This window comes from Ptiloglossa arizonensis, chromosome 10 (assembly GCF_051014685.1).
Source record: "Ptiloglossa arizonensis isolate GNS036 chromosome 10, iyPtiAriz1_principal, whole genome shotgun sequence".
Lineage (NCBI taxonomy): Eukaryota > Metazoa > Arthropoda > Insecta > Hymenoptera > Colletidae > Ptiloglossa > Ptiloglossa arizonensis.
Genome location: NC_135057.1, coordinates 7,446,091 through 7,461,772, shown reverse-complemented (window position 1 = coordinate 7,461,772; position 15,682 = coordinate 7,446,091). Strand labels below are relative to the sequence as shown.

Genomic DNA, 15,682 nt, shown 5'->3' with positions numbered 1-15,682 from the left:
TTCGATTCGAAAGTATATCGAAATAATAATTAACAATTTCCATGAGATCCAATAAAGAATATAAACATGCCCAAAAATAATATCTCAAATCCTTTTTTTTTAAGAATTCAACGACAGTGAAATATATAGAAATTCTATAATATTATATATACACAAGGTATCTGTTCCATATTGATACTAAAATGGAACGTCTCGCAAAAGATACGTTCTTTAAAAAATGGTTTAAATAATTCTTTCGCCCCCAAAAATGTTGCAATACCATCGGTACATATATATATATCCTCGTGTACGGTATCGAGCCCCTGAATGATATTCAGTATTGCAGTATTACACAATTTTATAAATCCAATTCACCGTAACGCGTAGATCGTCGGATGCGAAACGGAAAATATTGGAGCGTAGTGCGTCAACATTTTATTGCGTCGTTACAAGCAACGCGGCAATATTTTCCAGAACACTGAATATTTGTTAACAAGCTTGAACTCTCTGACATTTCTTTGGCGGTAAACGTAAATCAATAACGCGAGAGCTGTAATTGCGAAGCGATCGCGGAATACCGCGGTCGAGGGCGATTCGTGAAAGTTTCTTCAAATTTTATCCAATCTGCGAATAATCGTGCACAGTGTCGACGTTTACCTAACAAATGCAACGGTACCGTGCAGAAAGGCCGAACAATTCTCAAATACAATTTATACACAATCGTCGGGAAGAAAACTCGTTAAATTGAAACGTTGACCGCTATCGTAGGAAACAATTTATTACTTTCGTTCAGCAACGTTTCAACCGACTGTTTGCGATGGTCTTCGAAGCCAACAGAGAATAAAGAAGTTACGAAGAAAAATACAAAGATACAAAGAAAACACGATAAAATTTAACAGTATATCTTACGCGCAAACTTATCCACAAAAGGAAAATATGTACAGTGGATCCGACAAGTATTCGTACGCTGTATTATGAGGGAATTCCCCTAAACTCACAACTCTGAAAGTTTGTGCGCTTATGAAATAATTTTTTCGTCGACGAAAAATCTTCTCGAGAGTATAAAATACAACGAGAAAATTCAACATTTCTTCATTGTTTAAATACAATTCTTTTGAGTGACTTTTTCAACGATATAGTACCAAAAATTGAATCTTTTTTTGTAAGAAAATTTGTATTGTATCTAGCACGATTACGAAGTTATAAAGAAAATGAAAGTCGTCGATCGTCTGAAATCCGTTTCTACAGTGCCACTTTCTCTTCGATTTTTCAAATACAAGTGTGAAATAGAGCAAAACTTCTGAAAAATGTTCAGCTCTTAGTGCTCTATCGTTATGTCACGAGAAAAGTTGCATTAAAAATAAGTAAAAGGAACATTACAATTTTCGAGACTTGATTTCACCTTAAAGAAATTTCTCGATGACAAAAAAATTTCTTTATGTATACACTATCGTGCTCTACACAAACTTTCATTAAAATCGGTCTTACAAGTAATAGAAGAATTTCTTTACAACAAATCGTGCAAATATTTTTCGGAGCCACTGTACACAAAATATTCCAAGTCTTAAAACGTTTCACGATCTTCCCTCTTACTATTTCTTCTCCACGCTCGATATTATCGTATTTCTGTAATTTCAAAGATGACCACGATTCGAAGATGACCGTGATCTCACGTTACGCGCCCACGCGTGTTAAGCTTCGTCGTCAAAGGGTATCGCCGTAGAATTATTCGAACATTTTGTATCTCTATTATATATTAACATCCACGTAGGATTAATCTAAACCGAAGTCGTAATAATTCTAGGCCGTGCGCCGTTGAAATTGAACACATTCTGTGCAGTTCCGAGCGACGATCGTGCGCGGAATTATTAACAGGAGAATTTAACGTGCACGGTCTATTTGCCCATCCCATAAATCCTCGATTAGCCATGCATGCGCCGTTGCAAAATAAATTATACAAATACGCGATTCGTCATAGTGCTCCACGAATCGTAGAAATTACACTGTCCACGGGCTTTCGTTCGCGTGTCCGCGTATTCGCGTCGAGGTAGTTATTAACTTGTTTATTTTGTCTCGCACGATGTAACTGATGCATCCTGTATCCTTCTCGGGGCGTTCCATTAAATTTCGATCAAGCTCGCGTTATTGTACGTCACTCTCACGTATCAGAAGTCATCTCGACGCGATTGCACGCTCGGTACTCTCCGGTTTCGATGGTCCTCTCTTTTTTTCATTATTTTGTCTTCTTTCGAACTCTGTTCGCAAGGAACACAGACGATCCCTCTTTGTTCTCTCGAGGAAAACAATTTAATTCTTTCGTTGCGCTCGACGACGATGCTCGTTGAATAATCTCTGTGTTTCCCACGGCCAGCATCTTATCGCCTCTTGCGAGCTACCAGGAGAAACTTTTAGCGATCGATCGAGGTCTGAGATCGGTGATCTTTCGAGGGAGTTCTCCAACGAAAATCCACTGTGGATGATCTACTTACACGCGATTCTGGGTCGTGTCTGGAGCTGAATTACCATGTGACGGGTATCTTGAAAGTGTTCGATGACGGAAGGGTTTTTATACGCAATTTTTTCATTTTTTAGGTAACTATTTATGTGCTTGTATATACTATTAGGTTGTTCGGAAAGTCATTTCGTTTTCCAAACTGGAGAATATATAATTTAATAAAATAACATACACTCTAAAAAAAATCGTGTTTTATTTTCACCATAAAAAAAAAATGAATTATATATTCTCCAGTTTGGAAAACGAAATGACTTTCCGAACAATCTAATATTTATATGCTTATATATACTATTTATTCGCTTATATTTATATACTTGGGTTCGGGTTTTGTTATATGGTAATTTTGTGCAATGTAACGTAGAGATCTCGACGGATGAATCGACTTGTAAATTTGTGAATTGCTTTCTTATAGATGGAAGCCAGCCATGTTGACTTTCGAGCTTCGAAATCCATCGTCGAAAGGAAAATATTTTTGCGCTCGAGAGCGTTAAAAATTTTCCAAATGGCGTGTTCAATAGTTCAGTTTACAGAGAAGGTAAGAGCAAAAGTTTGTTCTTTGTCCAATGGTAGTTCACTGTTAAAATTCTTCCTTTGTATAAATATTTCTTTCTTGTCCAAGTACACTCGTGCATATTATGTAATGTTTTGTTATACAGTCTTACGTTATTATGGTTGTTTATATGGAGCTCTAGTATCATAAGTTGAAAGAAAATCTTGAGACAAGCAAAGTACGATAGAGGAGGTTTTGTTTAAACAAGTGAAAGATATATGCGATTATTCGTTTATTTTACAAATGTTAAAAATTAAGTTTCTTGAGTTCTCTTTACAAGTCTCCTAACTCTTCCATAACAGATATCAGTTTTCTAAATCGTCGATTGTGACACTTTCACTATAATTTCGAATCAATCGAATATTTCGAATTAATCTTTTACTGTTCATTTATAAATATCTATATTTTGTTGTATTTTAACGTAAAGAAAAGGTATTCTATATTACACATGTTTGATTTCCACGGTTCATAGTGAGAAAAAAATGATTATATTAGTATTATTCAAAATGGCCATTGTGTGCAGTAATGCACATCTCGATAAGGTACACAAAAGATTCACCGAATTCTGACTGGCAAGAATCCACCTACGAACGATTATAAACTGGTCAGAGTTGGTGAATATAGCCTGCAAAACTTCTCATAGAAACTTATGTAGACCAAAGAACGAACTGATAAAAGCTGCATTTGAAATAAGGAAGAAGATCGTGCGTGCCGCGACAACCAATTGGCCATGTTTGCTCGCAAGCCTGTATTATTGCAGAAAGTTATCATTTCGAACAATACTGCTATCCTTTTTTCTTTAGTAACCGTGAAAATTATTCCTGACTAAAAATAATACCGTATCTTATTTTTTCCTTTACGAAAGCTCAATTTTTCATTCATGATTAACCAAATTAATTCTGATTAAAAACGGTGACGCTTCTTATATTTTTTTCACAATAGCTCAATTCTTTTTTTACAATAAACCAAGCAAATTAATTCTGATTAAGAATAATACTGTTTCTCATCTTTCTTTTACGAGAGCCCAATTCTTCTTTCGTTATTAACCAAATTAATTCCGATTTTGTTAACGTTTTTCATACTTTCTCTTCACAAAAGCCCAATTCTTCTTTCATTATTCGAACCATGTAAATAATTCCGATTAAACGAAGTATTCTTTCTCATCTTTTTCACGACAACCCAATACTCGTAACAGTACGACGTGATGGGATTAGGTGAACCGAAGTCTTACCGAATCATTGACGTTGTTATCGAGTTCTCGAGTAGATCCACTTTGTCTGTTAACTTACACACGTCTGTCTCCACGTTTCTTGCGAAGTTTGAATAGTGTCCTTTGGGTTTCGAAGTGTGTTAACCACGATCGCTAAATCATGTCTGGCTTGTGTCCCCCGTGGCATCTGAATTCTGTTCCCGGAGAGTTCGAAACTGGGTCTGATTCGAGTACTCGCTTATAAGTCAACGAATATGTTGAGCTTGAGTTTGCGTTCAATTCGAGTACCGATTTCGATTCCATCGACATTCGTTGTACACGCGAGAACAACCGTTCCGAATTCTCAAGGAGAGAAACTCGAACGAAACGTTCAACTAAAAGCGATCTTCGACCATTTTTTTCCAACGTGAAATCACGAAACTTTTCGTATATATTCTATAACATTCCTAGATATACAATTTTTGCCCCAATTTATCATTTTCCAGCGAGGTAATAAATATCACTCACCGTGGAGCTTCCTATCGATAGCTAGAATCTTTTTACGTTGATCTAGAATCAAATATCTAATCTGACTCCCGGTTAAAAAATATAAAATTAATGATAATACGTCGTTTCGAAATTTCTCTCAAATTTCCAGAGAAATTACAAAAGAATGTATATCTTGGAACGTTATACTGAGACTTTATATACGAAAAGCGATGGAAAGTTTCATGGAGGTTTCACGTTAGTAACAGATTGTCGAAAATCATTTTTATTGTAACGTTTTACTCGAGTGCTCCCCCCGTAATTCACGCTCGATGAAAGCTTCGATTTACGCCTTCCTTTGGTCGTACCTCGGTTCGTCCATAACGTAAACTTTCTGTCTCCTTTGAAACGTTCTTAAAACGATCGTGTCCCGAAGAGACGGTGACACGCAATCAGTCGGCAAAATATTTACTACTTCTTGGATACTTCGCGAACCGCCACATGTGGTTCGCAGATTCGTTCCGGTCGGTGAAGTTACGGTAAGGAAAACTGGTTTCGAACGCGATTTCTCGTACGCTCGCGTTTGATTTTTACCGGTTATGGCAGCGGTTTCGGTAATTTTTGCTCGCGAAGAAAATTAGACGCGCGCTTGAGTTGATCGATACGAGGAATGCGACACAAAACTCAACGTTTCAAGTCTGGTATTGGACGAGCGCCGAAACGATGGACTATATTGTCCTTTTTTGTTTTGCAGCTAAGGAGAATAAAATAAAGATTCGTTTCTTGATGAATATAACATAATTCAATTGTACAATATAATATAATACGATTAGTATAAATACTAATTTTGGTATCTAGTAGTTAAATTTTATACATGGATTGCTTCTATTATAATTTTACAATTGTATAATATAATATAATGCAAATGTAAAATTATAGTAAGAGTAATAAATGCATCAAATTTAACTACTAGATACCAAAATTATTGTACAATATAATATAGTACAAATGTAAAATTATAGTAGGAGTAATAAATGCATAAAATTTAACTACTAGATACCAAAATTATTGTACAATATAATACAATACAAATGTAAAATTATAGTAGGAGTAATGCATAAAATTTAACAATTAAATACCAAAATTAGTATTTATATCAATAGATGAAATGTAAATGTTTCGAAAGCGTTAAAGTGTCCTGATCTCTTAAACGAGGGATCCGATTCGGCGCGAGTCGTGGTGGGGGGCAGTGACCTTGAACGGCCAAAATATCCTTTCCCCCAAATCTAGCGAACAATCGAGACTGGAAAGCCACGGGAGGAGAAGTCGAGGGAGGCGAGATACCTCGTTCATCCTGGATTTGTCCGGTGAATTCATCGGCTAGACGCCCAAACATCCAAATTTCGGGCACGGAAACGTTCCACACGGGGGATTCACTGCGAACGATTCAACGAGTAAAGAGCTTCCGAGATTCGATGAAAAGTTCTCTCTCCCTCTCTTTCTCTCGTCACGCGCCAATCGTTATCGCGGACAAAGGAACAAGAAGGCGCATGCAGTCAGCAGGAAATTCGCGATTTTTTCTTTTGCTGATAAATCAATTTCCCGGGGTCCCTTGGCTCCTGGATTGGTCGGAGCGAGTCACCGATTCGTTAACGGTTTCTTTGTCCGCGGCGTCGCGTAAATTCTAAAAACGGGGGGGTCACAGTTGCGTGAATTCCAACATAAGGTGTCACGAGTCGCGTGAATTCCAACATAAGGTGTCACGAGTCGCGTGAATTCCAAAACGGGGCGTCATAAGTCGCATGAATTCTAAAACAAGGCGTCACAAGTCGCGTGAATTCCAAAACAAGGCGTCATAAGTCACGCGAATTCCAAGACAAGGCGTCACGAGTCGCACAAATTCCAACATTGATTGTCATAGCAACGTAAATTCCAAAACAAGGCGTCATAAGTCGCGTTAATTCCAAAACAAGACGTCATAAGTCGCGTGAATTCCAAAACAAGGTGTCACAAGTCGCGTGAATTCCAAAACAAGGCGTCATAAGTCGCGTGAATTCCAAAACAAGGTGTCACAAGTCGCGTGAATTCCAAAACAAGGCGTCATAAGTCACGCGAATTCCAAGACAAGGCGTCATGAGTCGCACAAATTCCAACATTGAATGTCATAGCGGCGTAAATTCCAAAACAAGACGTCATAAGTCGCGTTAATTCCAAAACAAGGCGTCATAAGTCTCGCGAATTCCAAGACAAGGCGTCACGAGTCGCGCGAATTCCAACACAGGACGTCACAGCGGCGTAAATTCCGAAACACGGGCACCGAGATCGCGTATAGTCCAAAATACGGTGGCCGGAACGGTGTGAATTTCAAAATAGGCACGTCACGGTTACGTAAATCGCAAAAGAAGGCGGCACACTAGCGGGAACGTGGTCAACTTGGGCGATTCGTAATTAATTCCCCGTTCGCGCGTTAAATTTATCGAATTACGTCGCGGCCGGCGCGAAGCTTGCAGTAAATTCGAAAGTCTTCGTCCCGGCGCGTTCTCAACGATCGTAAAAACGTCCGGACGTGCTCCCGGCTTAACGAATGCCCCTGCACTGTGTTTCTCATAAGAATAATTTCGTCGAAACGGTGGAACGTCCACGGGAATAAGATGCAGCGCGAGAGTTTATCGACTCGCCTTACAGCCCACCAAAATGCGATTCCAGTGATAAAAATCCACACTCTTCATTAATGGTTTCTCGCGTCAATTTTTACTGGTAAAAGGTGAGACTTCGATCATCAAATTAGCGCCGAATTACGTTGCATTATTCCAATATTCACGAGCTTCTTGCAATTCAAATTAGTACCCGAATAACGAACAAAGAGTCATTATCAGAATCCTCGTATCACTATCAAATTCTACTTTTATAAATTAATTATTTCGCAATATTAATTAACTTATGAATAACAAAGTTTGTCAACAAGAATTCAAATTTGTACATTTGTACAGAAAATATAATTTTAATCAGAGTGTTTTCGTCGATTCTTGTACTTTAACGTCCAATATTCTTTTTTTCAAATTGTTGAGGCAATTTTAGGAAAAATATCAAACAACAGGATCTGATAAAAATAGTACGAAGTGAAATAAATCTATGATTTTTCTCTAGATACCTTTCTTATACTTACTTCCCTATGTCTTATTAAATTCTTTTATTTCTGAATTGCAGTGATTCTTCTAACAGCATTCCTACAGGTAAAATAACGTTTTTAATAATACGTGCTTCACGAGTTAGTATTCCACGAAGACTGGATAGTGTCTGGCCTAGATAACACCACGGATGCATCGATACAAATTTAATAGCCGTGTCTTGTATACACGGTTGCGAAACGTTAGAATTAATCGCGTATCCGCGATAGAGTGGTCGAACAATGATTGAAAAAAGATGTATTAGCTTCTCGCCGATACCGGTGATGGATGCTGTCAGCGGCGCGTCGAGCGAACAACGAGAGAGGATAAATGCCGCCTGACTGCTGGATGAGACTTGAACGTGTTTTGATATCATCGATGCATTTATGTTTCAAGTTGATACCCTTGAATTCTAAGGAACGTCTACGAACGATCTGAGACTCGAGACACGCGATTATCGTATCGATAACCATCGAGATTATTGTACCGATACTTTCCTCAGTGGATGGAGAAAAATTCTGATCTAGATACGAATTTCGAGCAACGAATAAAACATGAACTTTTCACGAATTTTTCGTTCGACGAGAATTACAATTGGTATTGTTTATCGGATCGAATTAAGGTATGCTTGAATTCTTTGGAAATAAATGGTTATTCGGAGTTTGTGTTCGATATTACTCGAATAAAATTCCATTTATCTCTATTATCGATCGTATCAAACTGCACACACGAATGTGCAGAAAATGTTATCGACTTTTATGGAAATACATATTTTACCTCCTCCTCGACGATACGCATTATTATCCTCGTGATACAGGTACGTTTTGCAATATTAGAATAGCTTCCAGTTTAATGGTACGAACTATGCCCGAGTCGAAACTGCCCGTATTCATATATGGGTCAGTGGACTGTGATTGTAGTAATTATACCGAACTTATCAGAAATAAAAGGAACGATGGTAAAATTGGAATTCGATGTAGTTTCCGTATCGATCGTGCCGAATATTTCGAATCTAAACGGGAGAAACAAATATAACAAGCACGAGAATAATCGTAACGTTTCTACCGAAAAATTCGTAAACTAAATTAATACGATAGTTAAAAATTTCATTACTGTGGCACGTTTCAATTTCTACTATATTTATACTTCATCCAGCTTCATGTTTGATCAATAATATCGGCATCGAAATAAAAATTCAAACGACCGATTAGCTTCTAGAGTTGAAATATTGAATATAATTTTAAACATCCGAACGATTATCTATAAAAAGATTTTTAAGTATTCTGGTTATTGTATCTGTAAGAACGAACCAGTTTAATAGCAGTTTAGTTACACAGCTGTAGAGGTTTCGATGATACTTGAATTGCATCGATATTGCAAGAAGGTGCATCGAGTGCATCTCGCTAATACCAATGGAAACTTGTTTCGATACCTGTTTGATGTCTCGACCCAATGCTTGGGAATTAATACGTATAGTTATTAATGAGTTTGTCAATTGGTCCATTATTAGCATCGATAATAAATGGTTCGAATCGCGGTCGCTTTAGCGAGAAACAAAAGCCGATAGATAGACAAATCTCGCGGAGGAAATATTTACCGCCGATACGTTCGCGGACCAGACTTCGACAATAAAATCTTCGAAAATGCAGCGATCGATCGCGCGATAAATTTGCAACGGAGTGCAATGCTCTGAACACGCCTGTACGTAGAGATTCGCGAAGACAAACAGCGGGAAAATAGATGGTCGTTGCGAGGTGAATGTGCCTCCCATGGTTCCTTAAAGTTAATCCCATTGTGCGCTTTCGTGTAGCCAATGATACTTTATTTTTTTTTATTCTTTTTAAAAATATATTTAGAGGCTTTACTCGTTGGAGTGCAACGAAAATGAAAGCTCGATTATACGAAATTTGTATTGATCAATGACACTTTTATTTTATTCTTCTTGAATTTATTTGAGGATTTTAGTTAGAATGCAAAAAATGCAAGCTCGATTAGGTATAACGAAATTTGTGTAACTCAAAGGTACGATGTTTATGTAATTTGTATTCATGTGAAAAAAGAATGAAAAGAATTAATATTGCTTTTTTCGGGTTGCAATAGTAATAGTAATAAGTTCATAGTTATAGGAAATATGTGAAAGTCGCAGAAAAGTTGGAAAATATTTTTAAATCAGTGATGCATAAGAGTCTTTGGCATAGTCGTGGATAAAATAAAATAGTATTTTCTGTAAAACAAGTTGGATAATGTATGGCTTCGATCAAGTTGGAACAAATTGCATAATAGTCTTGAAATTTACATATCCCCAACTCGATTCCAGTTTCATTTTCATTAGCATTTGCAATTAAAAACCCTTGCTTGTGAACGTAAATGCTGCGGGATATACTTGTGGAAAAAGTGCATTTTCCGAAATACTTGGATATGTGTCGGGAGTTGTATTTATCTGAAATTTTTTTACATTATTTCGTTAAAATTCCGATTAAAATTACAATTATATTCCCATCTCTTTCTGCATAAATTTTTGACCTTATTTTCATTTCTATTTTGCGAAGTATCTAACTGTATCTCAAACAACTTTCTGACAACCAACAAAATAATAAGATTTTGTCCATTTTTTATACAAATCGATTACAAAAGAGATGCCATCAAGACTCGTAAATTCTCCTATTTGTTGATTTTTCTATCGTTTTCATTATCAATATTAACCGACGAACATTCCTCTTTTAGTAAAGAAACATTCTTCTTTCAAAAATCAACGAAATAATAAGATTTTGTGCATTCTTTATACAAATCGATTACAAAAAAGATTCCATCAAGACACGTAAATTCTCCTATTTGTTGATTTTTCTATCGTTTTCATTATCAATATTAACCGACGAACATTCCTCTTTTAGTAAAGAAACATTCTTCCTTAAAAAATCAACGAAATAATAAGATTTTGTCCATTTTTTATACAAATCGATTACAAAAGAGATTCTATCAAGACACGTAAATTCTCCTATTTGTTCATTTTTCTATCGTTTTCATTATCAATATTAACCGACGAACATTCCTCTTTTAGTAAAGAAACATTCTTCTTTCAAAAATCAACGAAATAATAAGATTTTGTGCATTCTTTATACAAATCGATTACGAAAGAGATTCTATCGAGATACGTAACGTGAGTTCTCCTATTTCTGAAACGTGCGAACGTCGAAGCGTCAAGAAGAAAGTAATACAAGGAAGTGCACGTATCAGTTTGTCACGCAGCTGCGCGCGCCACGAGTCGACAATAACTGTAATTGCACTCGCGTAGGAGAGTTGATACGTCCTGGCGGGACTATGCATTATTTTCGCCGCGGTGTTTCGCGTGATTTATCGCGGTGACGGCTGCCGGAAAGGAGAAAAAAAAATAGAAGAAAAAAAAAAAAAAAAATACACTCCTGTCCTTTTGTCGGAACGCTTTTTTACCGGAGAAAAATTTCGGTCTGCTGCCAGAAAATAACAAAAAGAGAGAGGGAGAGAGAGAGAAAATAGAAACAGAGTGAAAAAAAAAAGAAGGAAAATATTGAGGAAAAATATAGTTGGCGCGATAACGCGCCGAAAGTTTTGGAAAAGATTCCGCGTCGCGATGTATCTACGGTTCTTCTATTTTTACTGAACTTTCATGCCGGTTCCTCGAACGCGGTGATTTGTGAAGGATGAAGCCAGCGAACCGTACTTTCGTATGAATTAAACGCTTTTTCGCGCCAGGGTCGACGACCCACGCCAGACCGTGTTTCAATCGAATGAAATAACACGTACAAATCGGGAAACAATGTTTCGGGCGACGATTTCATCGAAATACCGCGCGGGAGTATTTTACATGTTCGAGTATGAGTGTTTTAGACGAAACGTTCACGTATACTCAATGGAGAAAATCTATGTACAATTCAGAATTTCTACACTGTTGAATAAATTGATCTTTTCGGTGCTAAGATTGGTGTAATCTTCCTCGTGTGAAAATTTCTTAATCGTGTACAGATTGAATCGATAAGAACTACTATGTGAAACATCTCGTTATCTGTTGCTTTGATAAGAATTCATTGTATTTATCAGCTCATTAAATACATTTCTAATTTTACATGTATTACAGTTCAAGAGATATCTTAAATTATGTAGACTTTTATTATGTGTAAGAACTAAAAAAAATTCAAAGTCGCTTCGATATTTTTGAAAATATGAGACGTAATAAATTAAAAAGACATTTATTCAAGAAACTTTCTTAGGTTCAATATATTTCGGCACGAAATGTTCTCTGTTCGAATCTATAGATGAGATATTTCGAAAAGCAATTCTTATCGACTCACCCAGTATATTAAGTAAATTTCCCAATGTACTGTTCGGAGAAGGAAAAATCGCACTTTACCCTAATACCTGTAAACTTCAAAACAATGTTTCTGTATTTAGTAATAATACTATAATATAACAAGAACACCGAAAAATTATGGAATTTTCCTATTTTTTATGTCACGATTTGAATCTTAAGTATGATTAAGTACATTGAACACCATAATTAGTCACTGATAATTGGTGCTCTAAATTTACGTTTCTCTAAAGAGTTCACAACGAATGAACCCTAATACCTGTAAATTTCAAAACAACGTTTCTGTCATTAGTAATAATACTATAATATAACAAGTACACCGAAAAACTATCAAATTTTCCTATTTTTGATACCACGATTTGAATTTTAAGTATGATTAAGTACATTGAACACCATGATTAGTCACTGATATTTAATGCTCTAAATTTACGTTTCTCTAAAGAGTTCACAAGAAATGAACCCCAATACCTGTAAATTTCAAAACAACGTTTCCACCATTAGTAATACCATAGAATAAAACAAGTGTACCGATAAATTATCAAATTTGTCTACTTTTGACTTAAACAAATATCAAGGATATTCCTAAGTATGAAAAACTGACTCAAAGTGTTGAATATACACGATTACGAAACTAATTACACCATTCAAAAGTCTGCCAGTTAAACTCGTTCCATTTTGTCTCGATCCACTACCAAAGGACCTATATGGTAATTTTCGTTTTCCAGTAACCGGTAACTGAGAAATGTTCGCGAAACAGATCGAGAATCAGCGTGGTAACTCGCGCGATCTTTCTCCGTAGAAGACGAGCTCAGTCTCGCGGGCAAAGTGAATCGCGCGAATGCTTATAAATATCGAAGTAACGTGGAAAGATCTCGCACGGAATAGAGAATATCTACGAGTCCGGGAACGGATTCACGCAGGATCGCCTCCCGCAATTTCGTGCTTCGCGGCGGAATTATTAAAACCGGTGTATGTACGTAAGTCTCGCGCCACCGGGCGAAGTCGTGCGACGGAATTATTCAAGCACTCGAAAACGCTAATTTCGCCCTGGAAGAACGAAACGTGTCCCGATGCAACGAGCACACGCCCCGTGGCGTCTAATTTCCACGCCTACGTGCCAGCCGACCTCTTATTGGATTTTCGAACGAAAGTCGAATCAAGAATTCGGTATACCGAACGAAAGTCGAATCAAGACTTCGGTATACCGAACGACAGTGACACCGGACCGAGATCACACGTGAAAATCTGATCTCGTCGCGAAAATCGAAGCAAATGAACTTTGGAGCGTTCGAAACTCCATCGAACACGTTTTAACTCTAGAACTATAAACGGTGAATGTATTTTATATTTTTACCGGGCATGGTACGAAAGTAGAAGTGGGAAAATACGAATTAATATAATTGGTTTGCTATTTCAATAATTATCACCGAATATTGTAGACAGAAGTACAGTTAATAATTGAGTAAAAAATTGAATAATAATTCAAAACGGTGAATGTTTCTTTTGATAGTTCTAGTGTTAAATACTGGGAGGAAGTGTTGAAACATGGTTTGTCATTTTTCTGAGAAGTGTTATAAATAGCTAGACGAGTATAGACGAGAGTTAGCCTTTCTAGAAGACACCGAACTTCGTCATTTGATATAAATACGTACTCGAAATTTAATTACTGTCTCCTTCAATATGGCTGCTGGTAATCTAGGAGGATTATACGTGACCTTAAATGCTAAAAGAAAAAAAGAAAAAAGATTCGAGATTCCGTGTGCATTGAACGCGCGGGAAAACAGACGTGGATACCGTCGAAGATGTAGAAAGAGCGTAAGACCGAGCCAGAACGAGGTGAACGAGAAGTGAAGGAGGCACAAAGTGACAATGGTCGTGAAGAAGAGAACTCGAATAGAGAAAAAGGTTGGAGAGCTCGACACCGGATGGAAGAGGATTTTTCTTCGTCGTTCTTTGCTCAGGACCTGACATTAGCAAAGCTGATATTGCACCCTCGCGGGAACACCGAGGCGGCTGAAAAAATGTCAACTTTTACGGGAGACAGGAGAGAGAATATTACGTTTCTTCGAGACCTCGAAGTAGCTTTGAAAAAAAAAAAAAATAATAATTAGAAATAACGCCTGGTTGGTTATTCAAAACCCTCGATGAGAACCGTGGTGGAAGTCTTGTTAGGGACACCTATCTCGAGCTGTCTTGTACAAAGAGGAAAGGAAACAAGGTACAAGGTAAATGAAAGGGGATTTTTCTTCGTTATTCTTTGTTTAGGACCTAACGTTGGTAAAGCTGACATCGCGCTCTCGTGGGGACAGCGAGGCGTTTCGAAGAACCTACTACAGAATGAAATAGAGTTGATGCAATAATTTTTCAAGATCTTCAAATAGTTTTGAGAATGAATTAGAAATATCATCTCGTTGGTAATTCAAGACCGTGGAAATTGAGAAAATCTTGTTTCCTTGGACATCCATCTCGAGGTAAAGAAAAGATGATTGAACTTAAGAGTATTTTTCCTCGTCGTTCTTCGCTTAGAATCTAAACGTCAGTGAAGCATCGTACTCTCGGGGAACAGTGAGTTGCCTCGAAGAATGTCGACGTTACGCGACAGAGTGGATAGTAAATATTTTAATTGTCAAGGTTCCAAAATAGTTTCGAAAAAGATTAGAAATACGTTGGTAATTCAAGACTCTCCATGAAACCAACCGGTGGAGATTCGTTTCGTTGGGGACACCTATCACGTGCCAAAGAAAAAAGAAAACAAGACCATTTTTCCTCGTCGTTATACGTTCGGGATCTAATATTAACGAGCAGGTATCGCGTCCTTGCGGGACGTGTTCAAAGAAACGTCAACTAGCCGGGGTGGAGAAAATGTTACAATTTCTCGTGATAAGTTTGGAAAACAAAATTAGAAATAACGTCTCGTTAGTAATTTAAGAACCTCGGTGAGAACCGGTGGAGATATTCTGTTTCACGGGACACCTATCTCGAACCATTCTGTACAAAGCGTGGAGGAAACAAGGGAGCACCGCGCGAGCCACGGTGAAACAGAGATGCAGCGAAAATGCAACCAGACACACAAGACTGCATTCTGCTGACGGTTGCAGGTCAGTTTGCGTTGCTTCGATTCGAGAAAGCTTTTCCGAGTCTCTACAAGCGTTACGGGTGAAACGAGGTGGTCGCATTGTGCAACTCGTGCGAAGCAGCAGACGACGCGAAACGTGAAAGAGCTACGAGTTTCGCGTTGCGTGCAACGAGAATCGCTCTTGTCGGGAGCGAATTCGGAATTATGAATTTATAATCGGAGGGGTGGCGAAAAAAAAAATACTCGATTTCAGTTCATTCTTGTTTAATTCCCCTTTGTTCGCGCCCGGCAGCGTTCGTTTCTTTTAAATCACGGTTTCCCCTCGCGAACGGTTTCAACGTATCGAACGACACGATCTACGACCGAGAACACGAGTGA

At 37.6% G+C, this 15,682-nt stretch overlaps 1 protein-coding gene across 2 annotated transcripts in view; it reads right to left on the bottom strand.

Annotated features, from left to right (window-relative positions):
• The window catches only part of Sm (heterogeneous nuclear ribonucleoprotein L), a 336,552-nt gene that overhangs the window by 92,866 nt on the left and 228,004 nt on the right, over window positions 1-15,682 (bottom strand). The window lies entirely within an intron of this gene.